We start from the raw sequence: 16,128 nt of genomic DNA, 5'->3' as shown, positions 1-16,128 counted from the left end.
TCCTTCACTGGCTCATGGGGTTTCCCCTTAAGACTCACAATCAATTAACCCTATGCAGGAAACAGTAAATGCTGCCTTGGATCAGGCCAGAGGGAGGGCTTAGGGTGTCTGCCCACCCCTTGGTGGTGCTGTGTGCAGGGATCATATGCAAAGATGCAGACATACACACCGCCTTTCAGAAAATTTCCCTCTGCAGCACTTACTATTCCATCCTCCATTCCCAGCCAGCTAGTATCATACTTTGAAACTCACAATCCAGAGAGAAGGTAAAGTGATGGCACTCTTTACATGTTCAGAAAAGCTAGCAAGAGTCAAGAGTTAGATTAAACATAAGCCACACTCCTGAGGTGATATTCTAAATCCAGTTGATTCTCATGCTCACAGCAGTCATGTTGTATACATTTACCACAAACACTGAATTACTGAATCCTGAACCACTGCTTCTAGGAGAAACATAGGGTTAGGTTCCTGGGAGCCGATGATCACAACATTTTCATCACCTGGTCAATACATAACCTTGTTTTGAGACAGGCTGAGACCTAGGACCTAGGACCCTTTGCTGCAGTGCTTGAAGCTGGACAAGTGTCTTCTTGAGCAACAGATACAAAGAAGCTATAAGGGACTAAAAATAACTGTGCATGCACAGTTAAGGCAACGTATGATACAAAAAGGGCAAAAACCCAACTGCTACTTCTCAGGTGCCAGAGCAAAAGCAGGATACCACGCATGATCCCTGCACAGCACCAGCAAGAGTTGAGCAGATCACCTAAGCCACCTCAGGCCCAACCCACTGATCTGCCCACCTTCACCCCATTTAAGGAACCAGCTTGCTCCCCACCCTTGGGGAGCAAGCCAGGGTACCTGTTACTCGTTCTTGCTCCCTCATGCTGCAGCATTAGCCACAATAAAGCCTTGCCTGAATTTGTCCTCATCAATTTCTATCGATTAAAGAGTCCAAGAACCCAGATTGGTAACAATATGGGCCCTGACCCCAGGAACTTTATTATTAGAGTGATATCTTTCATGGGAATCTTAAGCTCTTTGCCAGCATGATGAAAGGCTAGTAATATTATGTCTATAAAAAAGCTGGAGGAAAAAAGATTCAAGAGTCTGACTTGCTTAGTCTAGACCAGTAATTCTCGAAGTGTGATCTCCAGATTAGCAACATTATTGTCATTTAGGAACTTGTTAAAAAGGCAAAAATTTAAGCCCTCATCCCAGGCTGCTGAGTCTGAAACTCTGAGGGTGAGGGTGGGGCACCAATACAAGTTTTAACAGACTCTTTATGTTATTCTGATGCATGCTCAGGTGTGATTGAGAATCACTGCTCCAGGACAGACCCTTGATATTTAGTGTGCTTCATGGACCAGCAGCATCAGCGTCCCTTGGGACTTATTTGACATGTAGAGTGTTGGGCTCCACTTAAGACCTATTGAATCTGGATTGGCAATTTAGCAAGATTCTCAGGTGATCTGCATGCAAATAACATTTGTGAAGCACTGTCAAGACAGATTGTACCTTGGAGGGCTTGGAGCCAGGGCCAGGCTATGACTCCTTTCATCTCTGAAGCACCCTGAAGGGCTGCTCCTTTCCACTGCCCTATGCACTTGTGTGATACTCTTATGAACTGGCATTTTGCAAATTGAACAGTACTAAGACTCCTTGCAAAGCAGGCTCAGCTCCTGGCCACAAAGATTGAGGGTGGTGCCACTTTAAACATAATCATTTTTCCAGTAGCCAACAGATTGTTATTAAAATTGTTTGGCAGGAGATTTCCCCCTTCTTCAAATATCAATACAATTAAGTTCTTTTATCTGAAGCAAGGGTAATAAAATTTCCAGTGTAGGTGGGTCAAACTGACTTACAAAATAGTGAGTAATGGGGAAAATTTGGGATTTCTCAGCCTGGTATTACCCTGGTATCAGGAAGGGCCAGAACAGCCAAACATTAGTAAGATACTGGAATTCTTCTGTAAAAGGTTAGTAAGTGGCTGTTGTCCCCATGTCATCCCTGGCCTCCCAGCTCTTCCTTTGGGCTCTCCCTACACTCCATGATCCAGCACCCAACAATCCAAGTATTCCTTCCTGGCACATCCAGAGCTCCCAGGGCCTTAAATGATGTGATTTGAATCTCCTCTGATTTGTTAGTGCTCCTACCTTACCAGTTGTTAGATACACTCAAACGTCACTGTTCAAAGAGTCTACATTTGTTAATATGTTTACTTGCTAAAGTATATTTGTAACCCCACATCAATACTCATGGTGCTTTAGCAGTTATTGGTGGATGTGTGCAAAGTCGTGGAAATACAACCTTCTGGGCATGTGGATTACCTGCTGATGTTGACCAAAATCATGCTCTACCTTCTTATTTCAGCTCTCATACTATAAACTGTCCTTTTCACAGTTTATTTAGTGGCACATCTTTTGCATTTTTAAATGCTTTTTGTTGGTGTCTCCACTCTTTAAAATGGCCCCAAGTGCTGAAGTGCTATCTAGGGCTCCTAAGTGCAGAGGCAGTGATGTGCCTTAAAAAGAAAATACTGTGTTAGGTAAGTTTCCTTCAGGAAACAATTATAATGTTATTGGCCACGAATTCAATGTTAATCAACAATGTATATTAAATAAGGTGTCTTCAATCAGAAACACATATGAAATTTTTAACTATCTGGGTTCTTGGACTCTTTAATCATTAGAAATTGATAAGAGGCAAACAGAAATTCAGGCAAAGCTTTATGAAGACTTGTGCTGCAGCATTAACGAGCAAGAACAAGTAACAGGTGCCCTTGCTCGCTCCCCAAGGGTGGAGAGCAAGCTGGTTCCTTAAATGGGGTGAAGGTGGGCAGGTCAGTGGGTTGGGCCTGAGGTGGCTTACGTGATCTGCCCAACTCTTGGTGGTGCTGTGTGCAGCGATCATGCGTGGTATCCTGCTTTTGCTCTGGCACCTGAGAAGTAGCAGTTGGGTTTTTTGCCTTTTTGTATCTTCTTGTTCATTCTTTGCCCCTAGCTGTGCATCACACAGTTATTTTTAATCCCTTATAGCTTCTTTGTTTCTGTTGCTCAAGGAGGCATTTGTCCAGGTGCAAGCACCACAGTAAAGGGTCCCAGGTCCCAGCCTATCTCAATACTGTATATTCATTTGATACAATATGAAGATAGTAAGGATGAATTAATACAATCTGCATTTATGGAAATTAAATAATGAATTTACTACCTGAGGGGAACTTTCACCATTCTAAATATTTTCCTTTCAACAGGCACAAAACTAATCACCAGCTGCCAACTCTTCCCCTCAACTGATTTTTACAAATTACACATTATAACTTTTACAAATTTCTTCTAGAAAGAAAAGCACTGGGGGTAGGGGCTGTGGCTTTGTATCCCCTATGCCTAAAACAGGACCTGTCAAAATGTAAGTGTTCAATAAATATTTGAGGAAGGAAGGGAGGGAGGGGAGGGGGGAGAGAAGGGAAGGGGAGGGGAGGGGGGAGAAGGAGAAACCTATACCCTTAGTTCAAAGTGTAATTGGCTGTTGGCGTGCCTTCCAAATGACTTAACTGAATACCTTCCTAAAGGCAGAATTTTATGTTTACTTTTAGTTGAGTCTTTATTCTGAATAAAGTCCTCCTGGCAATAAACATTCAAATGATTTTTCAATAATAAAAATGATAATAAATTTTAAAAGTTGGTGTGTTAAAATGCCTATCATTCTTAATTCCCTCTGCTTCAATCCACAACACAATATGAAGATTTGCGGAAACTCTTCTGGGAGAACTTTATTTAAATTTCAGAGGAAAATGTCCTCCTGGCTAATATGACTGAAACTCTCTGCCAATTTGTGAGTGGAAATTCATAGGCTTTGGAATAACAATGACCTGGGTTTCAAGTTCTGGTTCTGCTGCTTACTATCCTTGTGATCTTGGACAAACTACTTAACCTCTCTGAGCCTTCTTTCCTCATTTGTAAAATGAGGATATAAACCCTATCTCTTGGGATTACTGTCAGGATTCAATGAGACACATAAACAAAGTACCTAAAACATGAAAGGAACTTAACAATATTAACTTAAAATCCAAAAGACCCATGATAAAAAGAAATAAAAAATGTCTGCCTATTATACATCATTACATACTGTTTGGAAGTTGTTTTTATGCAGCACATTTTTATCACCTCTAAGATGTGGTTCAGTCTTGGCAACTACTTGCCATGTAAAATGGAGATCTCTGTCATCCACCACATAGCTCAGCTGATTTATTACACAAGTTCTGGGCTCCCGAGCTTGTCAGAGACCTCTGTAGTGAGTGCCAGCTACACTAACACCAGGAGAGTTGAGATCAAATTTCCCCTGTTCTGTGGTCACTCAAACCAGTCAGCTCATCAACAAGTCATGTGAAACAAGTCCACCTGACATACAATCTAAAACTGCAGCTGTACTCAAAGAAATAAAGTTCAGCAGGAAACATAAAATGGAAGAATCAAATATTTCCCTCTCTTCTCTTGATCATCTCCCCTCCACAACTACTCACAAGCCACACTCAGGAGCTCAGCTTCTGCTCTCAGAAGCCACATGTTCACTCCCTTACTTTATTCAGTCTCTGCTCAGTGTCACCTCTTCAAAGAGACCTCCCTCATGTTTTCATCTGATAGCATCTCCTGTTTCTTTCCCTTTATCCTGCTTAATTTTTTTTCATAGAACTTATTACTATCTGAAGTCATGTCATAGGTTAATGTTTATCTGAGTACTACCTGCTTCTTCCACTCCCATGTAAGCTCGAGGAAGACCAGGTCTTTCTCTCCTTGTTATTATAATTCACCACTGTATCCCTAGCACTTAAAACTTATCTGATTTGCAGCAACATGGATGGACCTAGAGATTATCCAACTAAGTGAACTAAGTCAGAAAGAGAAAAACAAATACCATAAGACATCGTTTATATGTGGAATCTAAAACATGACACAAATGAACTTATCTATGAAACAGAAACAGACTCACAGACATAGAGAACAGACTTGTGGTTGCCAAGGGGGGTGGGAGTGGGAGAGGGATGGATTGGGAGTTTGCAATTAGCAGATGCAAACTATTATATATAGAAAAGATAAACAACAAGGTCCTATTGTGTAGCACAGATAACTATATTCAATATCGTGTGATAAGCCATAATAGAACAGAATATGAAAAAGAATGTATATATATGTATAACTGAATCACTTTGCTGTACAGCAGAAATTAACACAACATTGTAAATCAGCTATAACTTCAATAAAATAAATTTAAAAAACGTATCTGGGCACATAGCAGATGCTAAATAAATATTTGTTAACTGAATGTCAAAAGATCTGTTGCTAAGATAATACTACATACTATTTATATTATTTATTGTCAGGTCCCCCCGAATTCTATTAGTTAAGCACTATTATTATTATCCCCATTTTGTAGGGGAAGAAACTAAGTTTTAACAAGCTCAAGGAGCTTGAGGAGACACACAGATTGCTTGTGGAGTCAAATCTACACCTATGTCTTTAATTCCTACACCTCATGGCTCTCTGGAGAGTTGGAGAGTGGACAAGTGATTAGATAAATGGACCTTTAAATTCAGTCCCAAGTCTGTGACAATGGGAAAACACTCAGAAGTCTATACAGTGTTGTCAAAAAGTAAAACGTTTAACTACTAGGAAGTAAATGTGTCCATCCCTCTCAGTAGGAACTGGATATGTAACTCAAGTAAGTCAAGTAGTGGGAGAAGCAAAGAACATATTCTACAAAGGACAGTGTTCTTTAACTGTACTATTGGAACCAGCACAGATTGACCTTATAAAGGTCCTTTTGGGAACACAAGAAATGTCCTCTACTCCAAACCACCTGTTCTGTTCCTGTTCAAAGACACACAGCAGGAAAGTAGTTGGTATTGAGAACAGAGGGAATGGGGAGCAAACAATCGTCCAAGTGAATATAAGAAGCACATAGCTGGGGCCATACAAAACCTTGTGGCCACTGGAAGAAGGCAACTCCAAGTTCTGGGGTAGGTTTGCTTAAGAATGACCATGGATTTTTAGAGAATAAGGGAAATTTGTTGCACACACAGGGAGTTAATTCCTCTCTTTTCTGAGCACTTTGTACACACCACGTGTTAGTTATTCGTTTTGTGGACTGAAAAAAAAAAAGCACAACGTGAGAGTTGTGAGTTGAGTTTTATTTGGGGCAAAATGAGGACTGTAGCCCAGGAGACAGCATTTCAGATAACTCTGAGAAACTGCTCCAAAGAGGTAAGAGGAGAGGTCAGTGTTATATATGATTTTATGTAAGGCAGGTACGTGCAGTCAAGCACACTTTTTGGCAGAGGCTTGCTGCTAGTCACGAGGAGCAAATGTCACAGTTAATGATTTTAGTGCTTTTCTAGATATGGGGAGAGGCAAGAGCTGGGCTCATAAAATCTTCTCAAAATATCTAACTATCTGAAGACCTGTTCTGCCAGTTTTTCCCAGAGCACAGAGTGCCTCATTCCTGATATCCACCCTGAACTCCTTTCAGGGAGTGTTGAAGGTCAGCAGCTGCTGTGGCTCCTGGTTTAATCTTTGTAGAGGTAGATCATAAGTGCCAATTTTGTAGTTGGCAGGGTCCCCTCATGGTCATAAATTTGACCATTGTTTGGGAGGCATTTCATGACCATTTTGTCTCATGGTGTTAGGAATGCTCATTCCCAGGTTTGGCAAAGATTTTATTGATAGGTCACTCAATGTGCTATTACTGGACTAGGCCTTATTAAGAGTAGCCAAAAGCCTCTGGACCACCTGTGTTACTAGTCTGTTATGGTCCAGGAAAAATTCTTTCGTTGCTTCTTCCCATATCTAGAGTTATACTATTACAATCATTGATCTCATATAGAACTATATATTTTTGTCAGAGGCTCAGTAACACATTTAGTAATGCAAGAAACAGCAATCTTATAAAATAAGCAAAATACAAATAACATAGCTAGCTGTATTAGTAAAGTCATAAGTAAGAATTTAAGCTAAGAACTTCCATTAGGTGCAGGCCAGTGTATCCCCAGGTCATCTGACTTAGTCTGTTCTGTACCAGTCCTTATCTTTAAGGGAAATTATATATTGGCACTATCCATAAGTCTCCCAGCCCAATTTTCTAGTGTTACTAAGCTGGTTATGTTAGTATAATTTCTTTCCAACATAAGGGGTGTCTTAAAACTTAAATGATCATAGCTTGGTGTTAACCACATAAATCCATCCCATAATTGTGGGACGTTTTATTCCTTGGCTGAAATTTTGCTGTTGCTCAGATTGAGCTTGAGTAAATTTAGAGGAAAATTTATATTTATGGCCAGGGTCAGAACATGTATTATTAATTGGTTAGGTGAGGGGATCCCACCTAGTAATATCAATAGTGGCCTGAACAGGACTATAATATCTTTCTTCTAGAATAAATTTCCTAAGGGCCTTGGAGTGGAGAAATCCACCAAGGTAACCTAGAAGTACTAAACACAGGTAGGTGGCCACAAACTCAACAATTGGATTGATTTTTAAAACTAGCATAGGATTGTGCCTATGATAGAAAAACATTTGGTTCATATGCAAAGGTCCTGGAAGTAAAGAAAACATTATAAATGATTGTGCGGATCAGGTCAAGGTTCTTGGTCCAGCTGTCTGCTTCTGATGTTGTCTTCTTGTCCTGGTATGAGTGTAGTTTCTCCTTTGTTTGAGTGTTGTTTTAAGGTGAGTTTGAGGTCAGCAGTACTCCCTATAGACCAATCTGGTGCAGGGGCCCTTTGTAAGTGGAGATTAATCCAAGAGTCAATTCCCTTCAGTTTCACGGTGCATAAGCTAGTTAAGAGTACCTGACAAGGGTCCTTTCACCTAGGTTGGAGATAGTCCTTTAAATTACATTTTTTCCAGTATGCATAATCCCCTGGTTGCAGGTCATGGGGCAGCTGATCTCCATCCTAAGACAGCTTACTGAGATAAGCTTAAGAAACAAACTTCAAGTGTTCTTTTAATAATTCAATTAAACTTTACATTAATATAACATAACAACAAGGAACTATCTGGGAAGTGAGTCTTAGTAAATACAGAACTCAGCTAACAAAACTGAAATTTAATATTCATTGAAACATAATCTTTTTCTCTCTAAAATTACCCTCATGTCTACCAAATATAGCCAAATTAAAACTAATTTGTTTGCAAAATAAGTCTGGTCTCAATAAACTTGGCCTGATGGCTTATATAAGTGTAATTGATAATACACGATTTTCTTTTTGGTTTTGCTAAAACTTTTATGAGTCTCAGGCTGAACTTTTAAAAGACCTCTCAGGGCTAGGAAAGTCACACCAATGGCTTGTCACAGATTTGGCCTAACAGATTTAAGTGAATTTCTCCCTTTTCAAAGTCCCCCAAGTACCTTGAGATTCCTCTATCTGTTAAGAGTTGGCCTTCCTAATTTATCTGATAAACTTTCTGGGAACCTAAGGGTTTCCAATCTCTGAAGGGATCAGATAAAGAAAAAAGATAAATGTTTCAATTCTGTTTACAAATGTATAATTTAGCAAATTACTGTAAGTCATAATTATCTTGAGAAGAAGGGTTTCTTTATACCTGGAAAACACAGATTAAAAGGCAATAATATTTCAGATAGAAACCAGAAAATTATAATCATATTCACCAGTTCACTCAATCCTATGTAACTAATCCATTTTGGTAACAGTTTATGAAGCCATCAGATTTCCCATTAGAATTCTTTAATTTCTTACCCAGTTCAGCATTATGATCTGAAAGTCAGAAACATATTTATCCAAAAGTTCTTTGTATAAATCTTGAAGAGGAAGCATCTTTGCAAAGGCATCAGAGTAAAACCATAACCGTCTATTATGACAAAAAACTTAAGAAGGCATGGTTTAAAAAACCTGATTAAACACAATTGACAAAGAAACTTCATTACTGCTGTGACATACAACATTTTAAGATAATAACTAGAATTATGACTGATAACATTTTCCCAGGATATATCAGAATTTTAGGAATTCCATATAATTTCTAGAATATCTAATTAATAACATTTACCATACAATATAACCTAAGAAGATTTATTACTCATTTGACAATACTTCCCATGTAATTTAACATACCAAATGAACCTAGTTAGTCTAATATCTCTCTTTGGGGTGTATCAGGGGCCCTTTGAAGCACCCCAAAGTTAGCTAGAGGTCAAAGAAATATCATTACAATTTAATTTGATTTGGGAAATTTTGTCAACAAAATATCAAAAAGCATTTAAAACAGTCAGATAGGATCACAGGTCACTGTGAAACAGTAGTTATTCACTTAGCCAAAGTGACAATAAAAAATTTCAAAGACAAATACAGAACAGATCACTTAAAATGTAAATAAACTTAAAAACTGTTAACAAAGGCAGTTCAACATTTTAAGAAAACTTGTCCTCTTTAACAGAGAGAAAAGTCCAATTCAATTTTTGCACCAGCTTACTTTTAAATTTTATTTACTCAATTAAATTTATTCTAAACTTAGTCAGTCCTGACCATGCACAATCTCTTTTCTCAGTGTCCACTTCCCGCAAGACTTCCTTCACTTTCTGTATCCATGTGAGTTTCTCCCTTATTTTTTTTCCATCCAGAAACAACCAGCTCTAAGACAACTTACTTTCTTTTCCCTTAATAAGATGCAATTCCATTCCTCATACCTTCTTTACTGAAAACATACATCTTACTTTCCTACTGGATACTGAAATATTTCCCTTATTATTTCAAGTAGCTTTAATTACATATTTAAATTAGAATCCTCAATTCTTAAAAACCTTAATTTCTAGTGAAAACTAAGAAGTAAGCAATTATGAACTGTCTTTTACATTAGCATTCTGTAGATTGGTGAACATAAATACCAGTAATAATTTCTTTTAAAATGGGCTTTTTTATAGAAAATATCTCAGTGTGGCACCAAACATATATATTAATAGTTCTAAATCTTTACTTTCCCTGTAAAAGGAAGCGAATGTCAGGGCTTCCCTGGTGGCACAGTGGTTGGGAGCCCGTCTGCCAATGCGGGAGGCACGGGTTCGTGCCCCGGTCCGGGGGGATCCTGTGTGCCACAAAGCGGCTGGGCCCGTGGGCTGTGGCTGCTGGGCCTGCACATCCGGAGCCTGTGCTCCATGGCATGAGAGGCCGTGGCAGTGAGAGGCCCGCGTACTGCAAAAAAAAAAAAAAAAAGGAAGCCAATGTCAGTAATTAATGTTTCAGTAGCTTATTTTATTTGGAAATGACCTAGATATTCAATAAACCTTCATCATGTAACTTCATTTAACAAAACTCTAAAATTTCAAGTTACCAAATATATAGACAGATTATTTTTAAGTAGGTATTCCTAAAACAATTATTCCTAAAGTGTTCACCCAAAGCTCTCATCTCATTTACATTTAACTTACTTATAAAAAGTTTCATCATACCATGGTATTTATTTACTCATTTATTTGCTGACAAATTTGCAACAGATAGAAGAGGATCATAGGTCACTGTGAAACAACAGTTATTCACTTAGCCAAAGTAACTATACTGTAAAAGATTTCAAAGGCTAACACAGAACAGATGACTTAAAGTTACATAAGATCTTATTTGACTTCAATTAAACCCAGCTACAATAAAGGCATTATACTTAATGTTGATGACTCTAAGATATATCTATATGTTTCTTTTTAATTTTATTTTATTTATTCTTTTATACAGCAGCTTCTCATTAGTTATCCATGTTATATATATTAGTGTATATAGGTCAACCCCAATCTCCCAATTCATCACACCACCACCACCACCCACCACCACTTTCCCCCCTTGGTGCCCATATGTTCGTTCTCTACATCTGTGTCTCAATTTCTGCCCAGCAAACCAGTTCATCTGTACCATTTTTCTAGGTTCTACATATATGCATTAATATACAATATTGGTTTTTCCCTTTCTGACTTACTTCCCTCTGTATGACAGTCTCTAGATCCATCCACATCTCTACAAACGACCCAATTTAGTTCCTTTTTATGGCTGAGCAATATTCCATTGTATATATGTACCACTTCTTCTTTATCCATTCATCTGTCAGTAGGCATTAGGTTGCTATTGTAAATAGTGCTGCAATGAACATTGGGGTGCATGTGTCTTTTTGAATTATGGTTTTCTCTGGGTATAGGCCTAGCAGTGGAATTGTGGGGTCATATGGTAATTCTATTTTTAGATTTTTTTTTTTTTTTTGCTACGCGGGCCTCTCACTGTTGTGGCCTCTTCCATTTTGGAGCACAGGCTCCGGACGCGCAAGCTCAGCGGCCATGGCTCATTGGCCCAGCCATTCCATGGCATGTGGGATCTTCCCAGACCGGAGCACAAACCCATGTCCCCTGCATCGGCAGGCGGCCTCTCAACCACTGCGCCACAAGGGAAGCCCCTATTTTTAGTTTTTTAAGGAAACTCCATACTGTTCTCCATAGTGGCTGTAACAATTTACATTCTCACAACCAGTCCCTTTTCTCCACACCCTCTCCAGCATTTGTTGTTTGTAGATTTTCTAATGATGCTCAATCTAACTAATGTGAGGTGATACTTCATTGTAGTTTTGATTTGCATTTCTCTAATGATTAGTAATGTTAAGTTTTTCATGTGCTTCTTGGCCATCTGTATGTCTTCTTTGCAGAAATGTCTATTTAAGTCTTCTACCCATTTTTGGATTGGGTTCTTTGTTTTTTTAATATTGAGCTGCATGAGCTGTTTATATATTTTGCCCATTGTCCATTGATTCATCTGCAAAGATTTTCTCCCATTTTGAGTGTTGTCTTTTCATCTTGTTTCCTTTGCTGTGCAAAAGCTTTTAAGTTTCATTAGGTCCCACTCGTTTATTTTTGTTTTTATTTCCATTACTCTAGGAGGTAGATCAAAAAAAGATCTTGCTGTGATTTAGGCCAAAGAGTATTCATCCTATGTTTTCCTCTAAGAGTTTTATACTGTCCGGTCTTACATTTAGGTCTTTAATCCATTTTGAGTTTATTTTTGTGTATGGTGTTAGGGAGTGTTCTAATTTCATTCTTTTACATGTAGCTGTCCAGTTTTCCCAGCACCACGTATCGAAGAGACTGTCTTTCTCCATCGTATATCCTTGCCTCCTTTGTCATAGACTAGTTGACCATAGGTGAGTAGGTTTATCTCTGGGCTTTCTATTCTGTTCCATTGATCTATATTTCTGTTTTTGTTCCTGTACCATATTATATTGATTACTGTAACTTTGCAGTATAGTCTAAAGTCAGGGGGTCTGATTCCTCCAGCTCCGTTTTTTTCCCCGAAGATCACTTTGGCTATTCGGGGTTTTTGTGTCTCCATACAAATTTTAAGATTTTTTGTTCTAGTTCTGTAAAAAATGCTATTGGTAATTTGATTGGGATTGCATTGAATCTGTAGATTGCTCTGGGTAGTAGAGTCATTTTCACAATGTTGATTCTTCCAATCCAAGAACATGGTATATCTCTCCATCTTTTTGTATAATCTTTAATTTCTTTCAGGAGTGTTTTATAGTTTTCTGCATACAGGTTTTTGTCTCCCTAGGTAGGTTTATTCCTAGGTATTTTATTATTTTTGTTGCAGTGGTAAATGGGAGTGTTTCCTTAATTTCTCTTTCAGATTTTTCATCATTAGTGTATAGGAATGCAAGAGATTTCTGTGCATTAACTTTGTTTCCTGCAAATTTACCAAATTCGTTGATTAGCTCTAGTAGTTTTCTGGTGGTATCTTTAGGGTACTCTATGTATAGTATCATGTCATCTGCAAACAGTGATAGTTTTCCTTCTTCCTTTCCAATTTGTATTCCTTTTATTTCTTTTTGTTCTCTGATTGCCATGGCTAAGACTTCCAAAACTATGTTGAATAATAGTGGTGAGAGTGGACGTCCTTGTCTTTTTCCTGATCTTAGAGGAAATGCATTCAGTTTTTCACCATTGAGAATGATATTTGCTGTGGGTTTGTCATATATGGCCTTTATTATGTTGAGGTAGGTTCACTCTATGTCCAATTTCTGGAGAGTTTTTATCATAAATTGGTGTTGAAGTTTGTCAAAAGCTTTTTCTGCATCTATAGAGATGATCATATTGTTTTTCCTCTTCAATTTATTAATGTGGTGTATCACATTGATTGATTTGCATATATTAAAGAATCCTTACATCCGTGGGATAAACCCCACTTGATCATGGTGTAAGATCCTTTTAATATGTCGTTGGATTCTGCTTGCTAGTGTTTTGTTGAGGATTTTTGCATCTATATTCACGAGTGATATTGGTCTGTAATTTTTTTTTGTAGTATCTTTGTCTGGTTTTGGTATCAGGGTGATGGTGGCCTTATAGAATGAGTTTGGGAGTGTTACTCTCTCTGCAATTTTTGGGAAGAGTTTGAGAAGGATGGGTGTTAGCTCTTCTCTAAATGTTTGATAGAATTCAACTGTGTAACCATCTGGTCCTGGACTTTTGTTTGTTGGAAGATTTTTCATCACAGTTTCAATTTCATTACTTGTGATTGGTCTGTTCATACTTTCTATTTCTCTTGGTTCAGTTGTGGAAGGTTATACCTTTCTGAGAATTTGTCCATTTCTTCCAGGTTGTCCATTTTATTGGCAAGAGTTGCTTGTAGTAGTCTCTTAGGATGATTTGTATTTCTGCATTGTCTGTTGTAACTTCTCGTTTTTCATTTCTAATTTTGTTGATTTGAGTCCCCTCCCTCTTTTTCTTGATGAGTCTGGCTAATGGTTTATCAATTTTGTTTATCTTCTCTAAAAATCAGCTTTTAGTTTTATTGATCTTTGCTATTGTTTTCTTTGTTTCTATTTCATTTATTTCTGCTCTGATCGTTATGATCTTTCCTTCTGCTAACTTTGATTTCTGTTTGTTCTTCTTTCTCTAGTTCCTTTAGGTGTAAGGTTAGATTGTTTATTTGAGATTTTGCTTGTTTCTTGAGGTACTCTTTTATAGCTATAAACTTCCCTCTTAGAACTCCTTTTGCTGCATCCCATAGGCTTTGGATTATCGTGTTTTCATTGTCATTTGTCTCTAGGTATTTTTTGATTTCCTCTTTGAATATCTTCAGTGATCTCTTGGTTATTTAGCAACATATTGTTTAGTCTCCATGTGTTTGTGTTTTTAACGTTTTTTCCCCTGTAATTCATTTCTAATCTCATAGCATGTGGTCAGAAAAGATGCTTGATTTGATTTCAATTTTCTTAAATTTACTTAGGCTTCATTTGTTACCCAAGATGTGATCTATCCTGGAGAATGTTCCTTGCACACTTGAGAAGAAAGTGTAATCTGCTGTTTTTGGTTAGAATGTCCTATAAATATAAGTTAAATCTATCTGGTCTATTGTGTCATTTAAAGATTGTGTTTCCTTATTAATTTTCTGTTTAGATGATCTGTTCCTTGGTGTCAGTGAGGTGTTAAAGTCCCACACTATTATTGTGTTACTGTCAAATTCCTCTTTTATAGCTGTTAGCAGTTGCCTTATGTATTGAGGTGCTCCTATGTTGGGTGCAGATATATTTATAATTGTCATATCTTCTTCTTGGATTGATCCCATGTTCATTATGTAGTGTCCTTCCTTGTCTCTTGCAACATTCTTTATTTTAAAGTCTATTTTATCTGATATAAGTATTGCTACTCCAACTTTATTTTGATTTCCTTTTGCATAGAATATCTTTTTCCATCCTCTCGCCCTTAGTTTGTATGTGTCCCCAGGTCTGAAGTGGGTCTCCTGTAGACAGCCTATATACAGGTCTTGTTTTTGTATCCATACAGCGAGCCTGTGCCTTTTGGTTGGAGCATTTAATCCATTCACATTTAAGATAATTATTGATATTTATGTTCCTATTACCATCTTCTTGATTGTTTTGGGTTTGTTTTTTGTAGGTCGTTTTCTTCTCTTGTGTTTCCCACTTAGAGAAGTTCCTTTATCATTTGTTGTAGAGCTGGTTTGGTGGTGCTGAGTTCTCTTAGCTTTCGCTTGTCTGTAAAGCTTTTGATTTCTCCATCAAACCTGAATGAGATCTTTGCTGTGTAGGGTAACCTTGGGTGTAGGTTCTTCCCTTTCATCACTTTAAATATGCCTTGCCACTCCCTTCTGGCTTGTAGAGTTTCTGCTGAGAGGTCAGCTGTTAACATTATGGGATTTCCCTTGTATGTTATTTGTCGTTTTTCCCTTGCTGCTTTCAATAATTTTTCTTTGTCTTTATTTTTTGGCAGTTTGATTACTATGTGTCTCAGCATGTTTCTCCATGGGTTTATCCTGTATTGGACTTTCTGCGCTTCCTGGACTTGGGTGACTATTTCCTTTCCCATGTTAGGGAAGTTTTTAACTATAATCTCTTCAAATATTTTCTCAGGTCTTTTCTCTCTCTCTTCTCCATCTGGGACCCCTATAATGTGAATGTTCTTGCGTTTAATGTTGTCCCACTGGTCTCTTAGGCTGTCTTCATTTCTTTCCATTCTTTTTTCTTCATTCTGTTCCACAGCAGTGAATTCCACCATTCTTTCTTCCAGGTAAGGTATCCGTTCTTCTGCCTCAGTTATTCTGCTATTGATTCCTTCTAGTGTAGTTTTCATTTCAGATATTGTATTGTCCATCTCTGTTTCTTTGTTCTTTAACTCTTCTAGGTCTTTGTTAAACATTTCTTGCATCTTCTCAATCTTTGCCTCCATTCTTTTTCCGAGGTCCTGGATCATCTTCACTATCATTATTCTGAATTCTTTTTCTGAAAGTTTGCCTATCTCCACTTCATTTAGTTGTTTTTCTCGGCTTTTATCTTGTTCCTTTGTCTGGTGCATAGCCCTCTGCCCTCTATCTTTCTGTGAATGTGGTTTTAGTTCCACAGGCTGTTGGATTGTAGTTCTTCTTGCTTCTGCTGTCTGCACTCTGGTGGATGAGGCTATCTAAGAGGCTTGGTGTAAGTTTCCTGATGAGAGGGACTGGTGGTAGGTAGAAATGACTGTTGCTCTGGTGGGCAGAGCTCAGTGAAACTTTAATCCACTTGTCTGCTGATCTGTAGGGTTGTGTTCCCTCCCTGTTGGTTGTTTGGCCTGAGGTGACCCAACACTGGAGCCTACATG

Source organism: Hyperoodon ampullatus, assembly GCF_949752795.1.
Source record: "Hyperoodon ampullatus genome assembly, chromosome: 5".
NCBI lineage: Eukaryota > Metazoa > Chordata > Mammalia > Artiodactyla > Ziphiidae > Hyperoodon > Hyperoodon ampullatus.
This window is presented reverse-complemented; position numbering follows the sequence as displayed.